This window comes from Perca flavescens, chromosome 24, assembly GCF_004354835.1.
Source record: "Perca flavescens isolate YP-PL-M2 chromosome 24, PFLA_1.0, whole genome shotgun sequence".
NCBI classification, from domain to species: Eukaryota; Metazoa; Chordata; class Actinopteri; order Perciformes; family Percidae; genus Perca; species Perca flavescens.
The window spans coordinates 2917077-2930273 of NC_041354.1; the positions used below are offsets into that span (position 1 = coordinate 2917077).

General features: G+C 36.4%; 1 long non-coding RNA gene across 1 annotated transcript; it reads right to left on the reverse strand.

Moving 5' to 3' along the window:
- Positions 1-8614: 8614 nt before the first annotated feature.
- LOC114551050 (uncharacterized) lies at positions 8615-13197 on the reverse strand. Its single transcript, XR_003691820.1, has 3 exons — positions 13098-13197; positions 11151-11250; positions 8615-9397 (listed from the first exon to the last, which is right to left on the reverse strand). It is a non-coding gene; the product is annotated as an uncharacterized LOC114551050 (long non-coding RNA).

Consider the following 13197-nt stretch of genomic DNA (forward strand, 5'->3'; position numbering starts at 1 on the left):
TAAACTGGCAACTTCAAAGTCTTGACTGGCAATCCTGTTCAGTAAATGGCAAAGTCTGCAGCACTGAAACTGGCAACTTCAAAGTCTTGATTGGCAATCCTCATCAGGAAATGGCAAAGTCGGCAGCACTGAAACTGGCAACTTCAAAGTCGTCACTGGCAATCCTCTTCAGGAAATGACAAAGTCCGCAGCACATAAACTGGCAACTTCAAAGTCTTGACTGGCAATCCTGTTCAGTAAATGGCAAAGTCTGCAGCACTGAAACTGGCAACTTCAAAGTCTTGATTGGCAATCCTCATCAGGAAATGGCAAAGTCGGCAGCACTGAAACTGGCAACTTCAAAGTCGTCACTGGCAATCCTCTTCAGGAAATGACAAAGTCCGCAGCACATAAACTGGCAACTTCAAGTCTTGACTGGCAATCCTCTACAAGAAATAGCAACGTCCGCAGCACAGAAACTGGCAAATTCAAGTCTTGACTGGCAATCCTCTTCCGGTAATGGCAAAGCTCACACACAGAAACTCCCAATTCCAAAGTTGTCACTGGCAATCCTCTTCAGGAAATGGCAAAACCCATGCAAAGAAATTGGCAACTTCAGTCTCGACTGGCAATCCTCTTCAGGAAATGACAAAGTCCGCAGCACTGAAACTGGCAAATTCAAAGTCAAGACTAGCAATCCTCTTCAGGAAATAGCAAAGTCTGCAGCACAGAAACTGGCAACTTCAAAGTCTTGACTGGCAATCCTCTTCAGAAAATGGCAAAGCACAGAAACTGGCAACTTCAAAGTCTTGACTGGAAATCCTCTTCAGGAAATGGCAAATAACGTGCAAAGAAACTGGCAACATCAAAGTCTTGACTGGCAATCCTCTTCAGGAAATAGCAAAGTCTGCAGCACAGAAACTGGCAACTTCAAAGTCTTGACTGGCAATCCTCGTAAGGAAATGGCAAAGCACAGAAACTGGCAACTTCAAAGTCTTGACTGGCAATCGTCTTAAGGAAATGGCAAAGCACAGAAACTGGCAACTTCAAAGTCTTGACTGGCAATCCTCTTCAGGAAAGGGCAAAGCCCACGCAAAGAAACTGGCAACTTCAAAGTCTAGACTGGCAATCCTGTTTAGGAAATGGCAAAGTCAGATGCACACAAACTGGCAACTTCCAAGTCTTGACTGGCAATCCTCTTTATTAAATGGCAAAGTCTGCAGCACAGAAACTGGCAACTTCAATGTCAAGACTGGCAATCCTTTTCAGGAAATGATAAAGTCAAAAGCACAGAAATTCGCAATTCCAAAGTCTTAACTGGCAATCCTCTTCAGGAAATGAAAAAGTCAGAAGAACAACAACTGGCAACTTCAAAGTCTTCACTGGCAATCTTCTTCAGGAAATGACAAAGTCCACAGCACATAAACTGGCAACTTCAAAGTCTTGACTGGCAATCCTTTACAAGAAATACCAACGTCCGCAGCACAGAAACTGGCAAATTCAAGTCTTGACTGGCAATCCTGTTCATTAAATCACAAAGTCCGCAGCATATAAACTGGCAACTTCAAAGTCTTGACTGGCAATCCTTTACAAGAAATACCAACGTCCGCAGCACAGAAACTGGCAAATTCAAAGTCTTGACTGGCAATCCTCTTCAGGAAATGGCAAATAACTCACACAGAAACAGGCAATTTCAAAATCTTCAATGGCAATCCTCAACAGGAAAGGGACAAGTCCGCAGCACAGAAACTGGCAACTTCAATGTCAAGACTGGCAATCCTTTTCAGGAAATGATAAAGTCAGAAGCACAAAAACTGGCAACTTCAAAGTCTTCACTGGCAATCCTCTTCAGGAAATGACAAACTCCGCAGCACATAAACTGGCAACTTCAAAGTCTTGACTGGCAATCCTCTACAAGAAATAGCAACGTCCGCAGCACAGAAACTGGCAACTTCAAGTCTTGACTGGCAATCCTCTTCAGGAAATGGCAAAGCACAGAAACTGGCAACTTCAAAGTCTTGACTGGCAATCCTCTTCAGAAAATGGCAAAGTCCGCAGCACAGAAACTAGCAACTTCAAAGTCTTGACTGGTAATCCTCTTCAGGAAGTGGCAAAGCCCACGCAAAGAAACTGGCAACTTCAAGTCTTGACTTGCAATCCTAGCAAAGCACATAAACTGGCAACTTCAAAGTCTTGACTGGCAATCCTCTACAAGAAATAGCAACGTCCGCAGCACAGAAACTGGCAACTTCAAGTCTTGACTGGCAATCCTCTTCAGGAAATGGCAAAGCACAGAAACTGGCAACTTCAAAGTCTTGACTGGCAATCCTCTTCAGGAAATGGCAAAGTCCGCAGCACAGAAACTAGCAACTTCAAAGTCTTGACTGGTAATCCTCTTCAGGAAGTGGCAAAGCCCACGCAAAGAAACTGGCAACTTCAAAGTCTTGACTTGCAATCCTAGCAAAGCACATAAACTGGCAACTTCAAAGTCTTGACTGGCAATCCTCTACAAGAAATAGCAACGTCCGCAGCACAGAAACTGGCAACTTAAAGTCTTGACTGGCAATCCTCTTCAGGAAATGGCAAAGCACAGAAACTGGCAACTTCAAAGTCTTGACTGGCAATCCTCTTCAGGAAATGGCAAAGTCCAAAGCACAGAAACTAGCAACTTCAAAGTCTTGACTGGTAATCCTCTTCAGGAAATGGCAAAGCCCACAAAGAAACTGGCAACTTCAAAGTCTTGACTGGCAACTTGCAATCCTAGCAAAGCACAGAAACTGGCAACTTCAAAGTCTTGACTGGCAATCCTCTACAAGAAATAGCAACGTCCGCAGCACAGAAACTGGCAACTTCAAGTCTTGACTGGCAATCCTCTTCAGGAAATGGCAAAGCACAGAAACTGGCAACTTCAAAGTCTTGACTGGCAATCCTCTTCAGGAAATGGCAAAGTCCGCAGCACAGAAACTAGCAACTTCAAAGTCTTGACTGGTAATCCTCTTCAGGAAGTGGCAAAGCCCACGCAAAGAAACTGGCAACTTCAAAGTCTTGACTTGCAATCCTAGCAAAGCACAGAAACTGGCAACTTCAAAGTCTTGACTGGCAATCCTCTTCAGGAAATAGCAAAGCACAGAAACTAACAACTTCAAAGTCTTGACACGGAGACTCGTACTGGAGCCAATCAGTTAAGTCCTGGAGCATGTATGCAGCACGTGGGTTGCGTAACATACCGCGCCGAAAGTTTAACCTCATCTCCAAGGGCAACTTACTGAGTAGGCGTGCTACATGAGATCCACAGTTTCACCTGTTGAACCGCAAGGAAAAGTCGAAGAACTGGCAAAGAACCCACAAAGAGCAGGCGAGGAATTAGAGAAAAACTGGCGAAGAATTGGTGGCAAACGAATAAGGCCACAGCAAAGGAACAGGCAACTTTGGCAGTCATCTAGTATGGTGTAGATGTCCACATTCGAGCTCACTCTCACCTTTTGATCTAGGGTCTTCAACATTCAGACCAACAACTGGACGTGCAGAGCAAGCCTCTCAAAGCCGACCGCGTCACTGTCATGTTTTGTCCTTGTGTGAAGTTTCTGTGTTTTAGTTGGTTTCATGTTTTCTGTTTGTTTTCATGGAATTCTTGTTTTATTTTGAAATCACTTGTCTTCCTGTCTTTGTTTCCCGCCTTTTATGATTACCTGTCCTCGCCCTAATGTGATTCACTTGTCACGGGTACAATGTCAGACTCAAATGCACGACTCCACTCTGCGTAAATGGAGTTTGTTTATTTCAATATAAACAATCCAGGTAACGGTACAATTTCAAACCAAAAGTCAAACCCCCGGAGGGACGAATGTAAATGTAAATGGACTGTTTTAATATTGCGCTTTTCTAGTCTTAAGAACTACTCAAAGCGCTTTTACATAATACAGGAACCATTCACCATTCACACACATTCACACACTGTGGCCGAGGCTGCCGTACAAGGTGCCACCTGCTCATCAGATAAACATTCAAACAAAGGTTCTCTGGAGGCCGGCAATGAGGATGGAAACCCTTTGGCAGCCGAGCTCAAAGGCAGAATCCCTCCGGAGGCCGGGCAGGCAAAGTAACAGCTGGGCTGGAAGCAGGTGACTGGTCAGCTGGGCCAGGGTCCGCCAAAGAGGCAACTGGAACAGGAGTTGGCGGGTCCGCCAACAAGGTAACAGGAACAGGAAACAAGGGAACAGGATCAGAAGTCTGGTGAATCCATGAGACTGGCTATTCCTCTTCTGGATCCGGCAAGTCCGCAGCACAGAAACTGGCAACTTCAAAGTCTTGACAGCACGGTGTCATGAACCAGCTCATTAACACCAATTTACTTTAACACAAGTTAAATATTACTCCAAGATCACAGGAACTGGCAATTGTGACAGCACGGTGTCATGAACCAGCTCAGTAACACCAATTTACTTTAACACAAATTAAATATTACTTCAACATCACAGGAACTGGCGATTGTGACAGCACGGTGTCATGAACCAGCTCAGTAACACCAATTTACTTTAACACAAATTAAATATTACTTCAAGATCACAGGAACTGGCGATTGTGACAGCACGGTGTCATGAACCAGCTCAGTAACACCAATTTACTTTAACACAAATTAAATATTACTTCAACATCACAGGAACTGGCGATTGTGACAGCACGGTGTCATGAACCAGCTCAGTAACACCAATTTACTTTAACACAAATTAATATTACTTCAAGATCACAGGAACTGGCGATTGTGACAGCACGGTGTCATGAACCAGCTCAGTAACACCAATTTACTTTAACACAAATTAATATTACTTCAAGATCACAGGAACTGGCAATTGTGACAGCACGGTGTCATAAACCAGCTCAAAGTTATGATGAAAACAAAGGAAATCACAGATAATTAAGTTTTAAGGAACTGTCAATTGTGACAGCACGGTGTCATGAACCAGCTCATTAACACCAATTTACTTTAACACAAATTAAATATTACTTCAAGATCACAGGAACTGGCGATTGTGACAGCACGGTGTCACGAACCAGCTCAAAGTTATGACGAAAACAAGGGAAATCACAGATAATTAAGTTTAAATTACTACCAATTTACTTTAACACAAATTAAATATTACTTCAAGATCACAGGAACTGGCAATTGTGACAGCACGGTGTCATGAACCAGCTCAAAGTTATGATGAAAACAAGGGAAATCACAGATAATTAAGTATTTAATTAACACCAATTTACCTTAACACAAATTAAATATTACTCCAGGATCACAGGAACTGGCGATTGTGACAGCACGGTGTCACGAACCAGCTCAAAGTTATGACGAAAACAAGGGAAATCACAGATAATTAAGTTTAAATTACTACCAATTTACTTTAACACAAATTAAATATTACTTCAAGATCACAGGAACTGGCAATTGTGACAGCACGGTGTCATGAACCAGCTCAAAGTTATGATGAAAACAAGGGAAATCACAGATAATTAAGTATTTAATTAACACCAATTTACCTTAACACAAATTAAATATTACTCCAGGATCACAGGAACTGGCGATTGTGACAGCACGGTGTCACGAACCAGCTCAAAGTTATGACAAAAACAAGGGAAATCACAGATAATTAAGTATTAATATCTGTAATTTACCTTAACACAAATTAAATATTACTTCAAGCACACAGGAACTGGCGATTGTGACAGCACGGTGTCATGAACCAGCTCAAAGTTATGACGAAAACAAGGGAAATCACAGATAATTAAGTATTTAATTAACACCAATTTACTTTAACACAAATTAAATATTACTCCAGGATCACAGGAACTGGCGATTGTGACAGCACGGTGTCATAAACCAGCTCAAAGTTATGATGAAAACAAGGGAAATCACAGATAATTACATATTTATTTAACACCAATTTACTTTAACACAAATTAAATATTACTTCAAGATCACAGGAACTGGCGATTGTGACAGCACGGTGTCATGAAAACCAGCTCACAGATAATTAAGTTTTAAATTAACACCAATTGAAAACAAATTAAATATTACTTCAAGATAATCACAGGAACTGGTGATTGTTACAGCACGGTGTTGAACCAGCTCAAAGTTTTACAGATAATTAACACAAATTAAATATTACTCCAAGATCACAGGAACTGGCGATTGTGACAGCACGGTGTCATAAACCAGCTCAAAGTTATGATGAAAACAAAGGAAATCACAGATAATTACATATTTATTCAACACCAATTTACTTTAACACAAATTAAATATTACTTCAAGATCACAGGAACTGGCGATTGTTGACAGCACGGTGTCATGAACCAGCTCAAAGTTATGCGAAAAACAAGGCAAATCACAGATAATTAAGTTTTAAATTAACACCAATTTAAACACAAATTAAATATTACTTCAAGATCGATCACAGGAACTGGTGATTGTTACAGCACGGTGTCATGAACCAGCTCAAAGTTTACGAAAACAAGGCAAATCACAGATAATTAAGTATTTAATTAACACCAATTTACTTTAACACAAATTAAATATTACTTCAAGATCACAGGAACTGGCGATTGTGACAGCACGGTGTCATGAACCAGCTCAAAGTTATGACGAAAACAAGGCAAATCACAGATAATTAAGTATTTAATTAACACCAATTTACTTTAACACAAATTAAATATTACTCCAGGATCCCAGGAACTGGCAATTGTGACAGCACGGTGTCATAAACCAGCTCAAAGTTATGATGAAAACAAAGGAAATCACAGATAATTACATATTTATTCAACACCAATTTACTTTAACACAAATTAAATATTACTTCAAGATCACAGGAACTGGCGATTGTGACAGCACGGTGTCATGAACCAGCTCAAAGTTATGACGAAAACAAGGCAAATCACAGATAATTAAGTTTTAAATTAACACCAATTTACCTTAACACAAATTAAATATTACTTCAAGATCGATCACAGGAACTGGTGATTGTTACAGCACGGTGTCATGAACCAGCTCAAAGTTATGACGAAAACAAGGCAAATCACAGATAATTAAGTATTTAATTAACACCAATTTACTTTAACACAAATTAAATATTACTTCAAGATCACAGGAACTGGCGATTGTGACAGCACGGTGTCATGAACCAGCTCAAAGTTATGACGAAAACAAGGGAAATCACAGATAATTAAGTATTAAATTAACACCAATTTACTTTAACACAAATTAAATATTACTCCAGGATCACAGGAACTGGCGATTGTGACAGCACGGTGTCATGAACCAGCTCAAAGTTATGACGAAAACAAGGGAAATTACAGATAATTAAGTATTTAATTAACACCAATTTACTTTAACACAAATTAAATATTACTCCAGGATCCCAGGAACTGGCAATTGTGACAGCACGGTGTCATAAACCAGCTCAAAGTTATGATGAAAACAAAGGAAATCACAGATAATTACATATTTATTTAACACCAATTTACTTTAACACAAATTAAATATTACTTCAAGATCACAGGAACTGGCGATTGTGACAGCACGGTGTCATGAACCAGCTCAAAGTTATGACGAAAACAAGGCAAATCACAGATAATTAAGTTTTAAATTAACACCAATTTACTTTAACACAAATTAAATATTACTCCAGGATCACAAGAACTGGCGATTGTGACAGCACGGTGTCATGAACCAGATCAAAGTTATGATGAAAACAAGGGAAATCACAGATAATTAAGTTTTAAATTAACACCAATTTACCTTAACACAAATTAAATATTACTTCAAGATCACAGGAACTGGCGATTGTGACAGCACGGTGTCATGAACCAGCTCAAAGTTATGATGAAAACAAAGGAAATCACAGATAATTACATATTTATTTAACACCAATTTACTTTAACACAAATTAAATATTACTTCAAGATCACAGGAACTGGCGATTGTGACAGCACGGTGTCATGAACCAGATCAAAGTTATGATGAAAACAAGGGAAATCACAGATAATTAAGTATTAATATCTGTAATTTACCTTAACACAAATTAAATATTACTTCAAGCACACAGGAACTGGCGATTGTGACAGCACGGTGTCATGAACCAGCTCAAAGTTATGACGAAAACAAGGGAAATCACAGATAATTAAGTATTTAATTAACACCAATTTACTTTAACACAAATTAAATATTACTCCAGGATCACAGGAACTGGCACTTGTGACAGCACGGTGTCATAAACCAGCTCAAAGTTATGATGAAAACAAAGGAAATCACAGATAATTACATATTTATTTAACACCAATTTACTTTAACACAAATTAAATATTACTTCAAGATCACAGGAACTGGCGATTGTGACAGCACGGTGTCATGAACCAGCTCAAAGTTATGACGAAAACAAGGCAAATCACAGATAATTAAGTTTTAAATTAACACCAATTTACTTTAACACAAATTAAATATTACTTCAAGATCACAGGAACTGGCGATTGTGACAGCACGGTGTCATGAACCAGCTCAAAGTTATGACGAAAACAAGGGAAATCACAGATAATTAAGTATTAAATTAACACCAATTTACTTTAACACAAATTAAATATTACTCCAGGATCACAGGAACTGGCGATTGTGACAGCACGGTGTCATGAACCAGCTCAAAGTTATGACGAAAACAAGGGAAATCACAGATAATTAAGTATTTAATTAACACCAATTTACTTTAACACAAATTAAATATTACTCCAGGATCCCAGGAACTGGCAATTGTGACAGCACGGTGTCATAAACCAGCTCAAAGTTATGATGAAAACAAAGGAAATCACAGATAATTACATATTTATTTAACACCAATTTACTTTAACACAAATTAAATATTACTTCAAGATCACAGGAACTGGCGATTGTGACAGCACGGTGTCATGAACCAGCTCAAAGTTATGACGAAAACAAGGGAAATCACAGATAATTAAGTTTTAAATTAACACCAATTTACCTTAACACAAATTAAATATTACTTCAAGATCGATCACAGGAACTGGTGATTGTTACAGCACGGTGTCATGAACCAGCTCAAAGTTATGACGAAAACAAGGGAAATCACAGATAATTAAGTATTTAATTAACACCAATTTACTTTAACACAAATTAAATATTACTCCAAGATCACAGGAACTGGCGGCTGCAAGAAACTAGAGACTGTGGCAGCACAGAATATGATGACTGAAGAAGCACAGAAACTGGCGAGGAACTGGCAAAGGGGTTCCTGATTTTACCTTCTCAGCCATAGGTGTGATCACGTAGCCTCTGCTTGGGGACTTTTAGCAGCACCTCTGGTTTGTAGGGAGGGTAGGAATGAATGATCCATCTGTTGTACTTCTAGGGGGACTGGTTGTATGTCTGCATGAACAAGGCAAGAGAAGGGATTTGTTGTTTATGGCAGAGAAGACAGAAAAAGACAAATACAATGCAACATTTTTTTCTGGCATCCTAAAATTGGCATTAAGGACACTGTACACAGTGTAACCTCCCTCAAATGATGTGTCACTTTTTAATAAGTATGATAATATAACATTTCAATAATAAAGTCAGAATATTTCAGTAATAAAATCAGAATATTTCAGTAATAAAATCAGAATATTTCAGTAATGAAGTCAGAATATTTCAATAATAAAGTCAGAATATTTCAATAAAAAAATCAGAATATTTCAGTAATAAAGTCAGAATATTTCAATAATAAAATCAGAATATTTCAATAATAAAATCAGAATATTTCAATAAAAAAGTCAGAAAATTTCAATAATAAAGTCAGAATATTTCAATAATAAAATCAGAATATTTCAGTAATAAAGTCAGAATATTTCAATAATAAAATCAGAATATTTCAGTTATAAAATCAGAATATTTCAATAATAAAATCAGAATATTTCAATAATAAAATCAGAATATTTCAATAAAAAAGTCAGAATATTTCAATAACAAAATCAGAATATTTCAATAATAAAGTCAGAATATTTCAATAATAAAATCAGAATATTTCAGTAATAAAGTCAGAATATTTCAGTAATAAAGTCAGAATATTTCAGTAATAAAGTCAGAATATTTCAACAATAAAATCAGAATATTTCAATAAAAAAGTCAGAATATTTCAATAATAAAATCAGAATATTTCAGTAATAAAATCAGAATATTTCAGTTATAAAATCTGAATATTTCAATAATAAAGTCAGAATATTTCAGTTAACAAATCAGAATATTTCAATAATAAAATCAGAATATTTCAATAAAAAAGTCTGAATATTTCAATAATAAAATCAGAATATTTCAGTTATAAAATCAGAATATTTCAGTAATAAAATCAGAATATTTCAGTTATAAAATCAGAATATTTCAATAATAAAGTCAAAATATTTCAATAATAAAGTCAGAATATTTCAGTTATAAAATCAGAATATTTCCGTAATAAAGTCTGAATATTTCAGTAATAAAGTCAGAATATTTCAATAATAAAATCAGAATATTTCAGTTATAAAATCTGAATATTTCAGTAATAAAATCAGAATATTTCAGTTATAAAATCAGAATATTTCAATAATAAAGTCAAAATATTTCAATAATAAAATCAGAATATTTCAGTTATAAAATCTGAATATTTCAATAATAAAGTCAGAATATTTCAGTTAACAAATCAGAATATTTCAATAATAAAATCAGAATATTTCAATAAAAAAGTCAGAATATTTCAATAATAAAATCAGAATATTTCAGTAATAAAATCAGAATATTTCAGTTATAAAATCAGAATATTTCAATAAAAGTCAAAATATTTCAATAATAAAGTCAGAATATTTCAGTTATAAAATCAGAATATTTCCGTAATAAAGTCTGAATGTTTCAGTAATAAAGTCAGAATATTTCAATAATAAAATTTGCAGCTAAAGTAACAACTTTTACACACACACACACACACACACACACACACACACACACACACACACACACACACACACACACACACACACAGACACACATTAAAACTTGAAGCTACAGTAACTTGAAGTAATAAAGTCAGAATATTTCAGTAATAAAGTCAGAATATTTCAGTAATAAAGTCAGAATATGTCAATAAAAACTGATGAGAGGGAGAGATTACCTTATTCTTTTAAGAGTTGATCTGTAGATTCCTCGAAGTTCACCACCAAACGCCAAAGTACAACATATCTGGTCATATTGCTGCTTAGACTGCTTGGAGCCTGAAAAGACAAAATATACATTCAATAGTTTAATAGTGTAAAACTTACCCACTGACCTCCATAATGAACTATTTACACATATACAATTATAATCATTATGAATGTGATAATGTGGCCCCACATGCTTCTACGGAGTTAGTTATAGTTAGTTAAAATAGTTACAATACAGGGTTAAATAGTCAGACCAACCCGTGAGAACTGGGTTAAAGAGAAAAATAAAATATGGAATAAATTAAATGCATATAGGTATTACATACACATTATGCCACTATGTAGTATACAGCCGCAGCATATTAAGCTAACACAATTAGCATCATTTTAACATTGTTTACCGAAATAACTTAACTTTTACACACACACACACACACACACACACAGACACAGAGACACACAAACACACACACGCACACATTGAAACTTGCAGCTAAAGTAACTTAATTTTTACACACACACATTAAAACTTGCAGCTAAAGTAACTTAACTTTTCACACACACACACAGACACAAATGACACAGACACACACACACAACCACATTTAGCGTAACTGTTACACTATACATAACATGTAAACTAACGTAAGCACAACCATAGTATAGCATTTCTTCCATACACGTTACAAAGCCAAGGAATGCCAATCACTTGTTAAAATGACTTAATGACTACTAGTTTACACACACACTAACACACACACACACACACACACATACATACTCAATGACTGATACGAAAAAACACTATAATGTTAACTAAATTAATACAGACAAGAAAATATCAGCATACACAAAACGCAGCAGCAAACACCACTTTAGTTAAATAGTTATAATACAGGGTTAAGTAGTCAGACCAACCCGTGAGAACATGGTTAAAGAGTAAAATAAAATATGGAATAAATAAACTGCATATAGGAGGTATTACATACACATTATGCCACTGTGTAATACACAGCCGCAGCATATAAAGCTAACACAATTAGCATAATTTTTTATATTGCTAACCAGAAGTAACTTAACTTTAACACCGACAAACACGATAAATTGCAGCTTAACACTATTTAGCATAACTGTTAGCTACACTACACACTTACACAACATGTGAAAATATGCATTTATATCAGAAAAACACACCCTGTAAAAGTACACTTTCAATTATTGTAACGTTACAATAACGCTAGCTTAATTATATGCTCGCTTGTGGCTAGGCTAACGTAAGGTAAAGCCAACATAGGCAACATTTTAAGAATATAGAAATTAACCTTAACACAAACATGCATACCTCGTAGGCTGCTTAACATTTAACAAGGACTACGTCTCTGTCTTTGTCTTTTTTTTTCTTTATATTTTCGGTTTAGCAATTAATAAAAATGAGAGCTCGAGCCATTAGCTAGCTAGCTATGTTACAAATTTTCTCCGTCGTCTCCGACTTCAAGTGCGTGAATTAATAATGACGCAGCTAAAATTAACAATAGCTATATAGCTAACAATAGCTATGTAGCTAGCTAACATCACAAATAATAATTCGTCCGAAATGAATATCGTTATTGTGTTAAAGGCTAAAAGCCAATAATAGCAAATTATAAAAACTTGAAATTAGTCGACGAGGTGAGGCAGTTATATGAATTTTAGACAAATGCTAGCGTTAGCTAACCGACAGCTAACTAACTATTTTGCGTTAGCTAACCGACAGCTAACTAGTTAGCTAGCTAACGTCAGCTAGCCTGAGCTGCTAGCTCAAGTGAATTGACGTTATTCATTCGGACATTTACTTCAGTTCACACTACACTGTCAGTAAAATTAATTATCTTTTTAATTTTTATCTAGTTTTATTGTTTAACCGTCTTATTACTTACCAGAGCGATATCTACGGTGGAGGTAAAGGCGTCGTCTGTCCAGAAAATAGCGGACTTCAACTTCAAAGGGCCGGTTCCGACTTCAAAGGGCCGGTTCCGA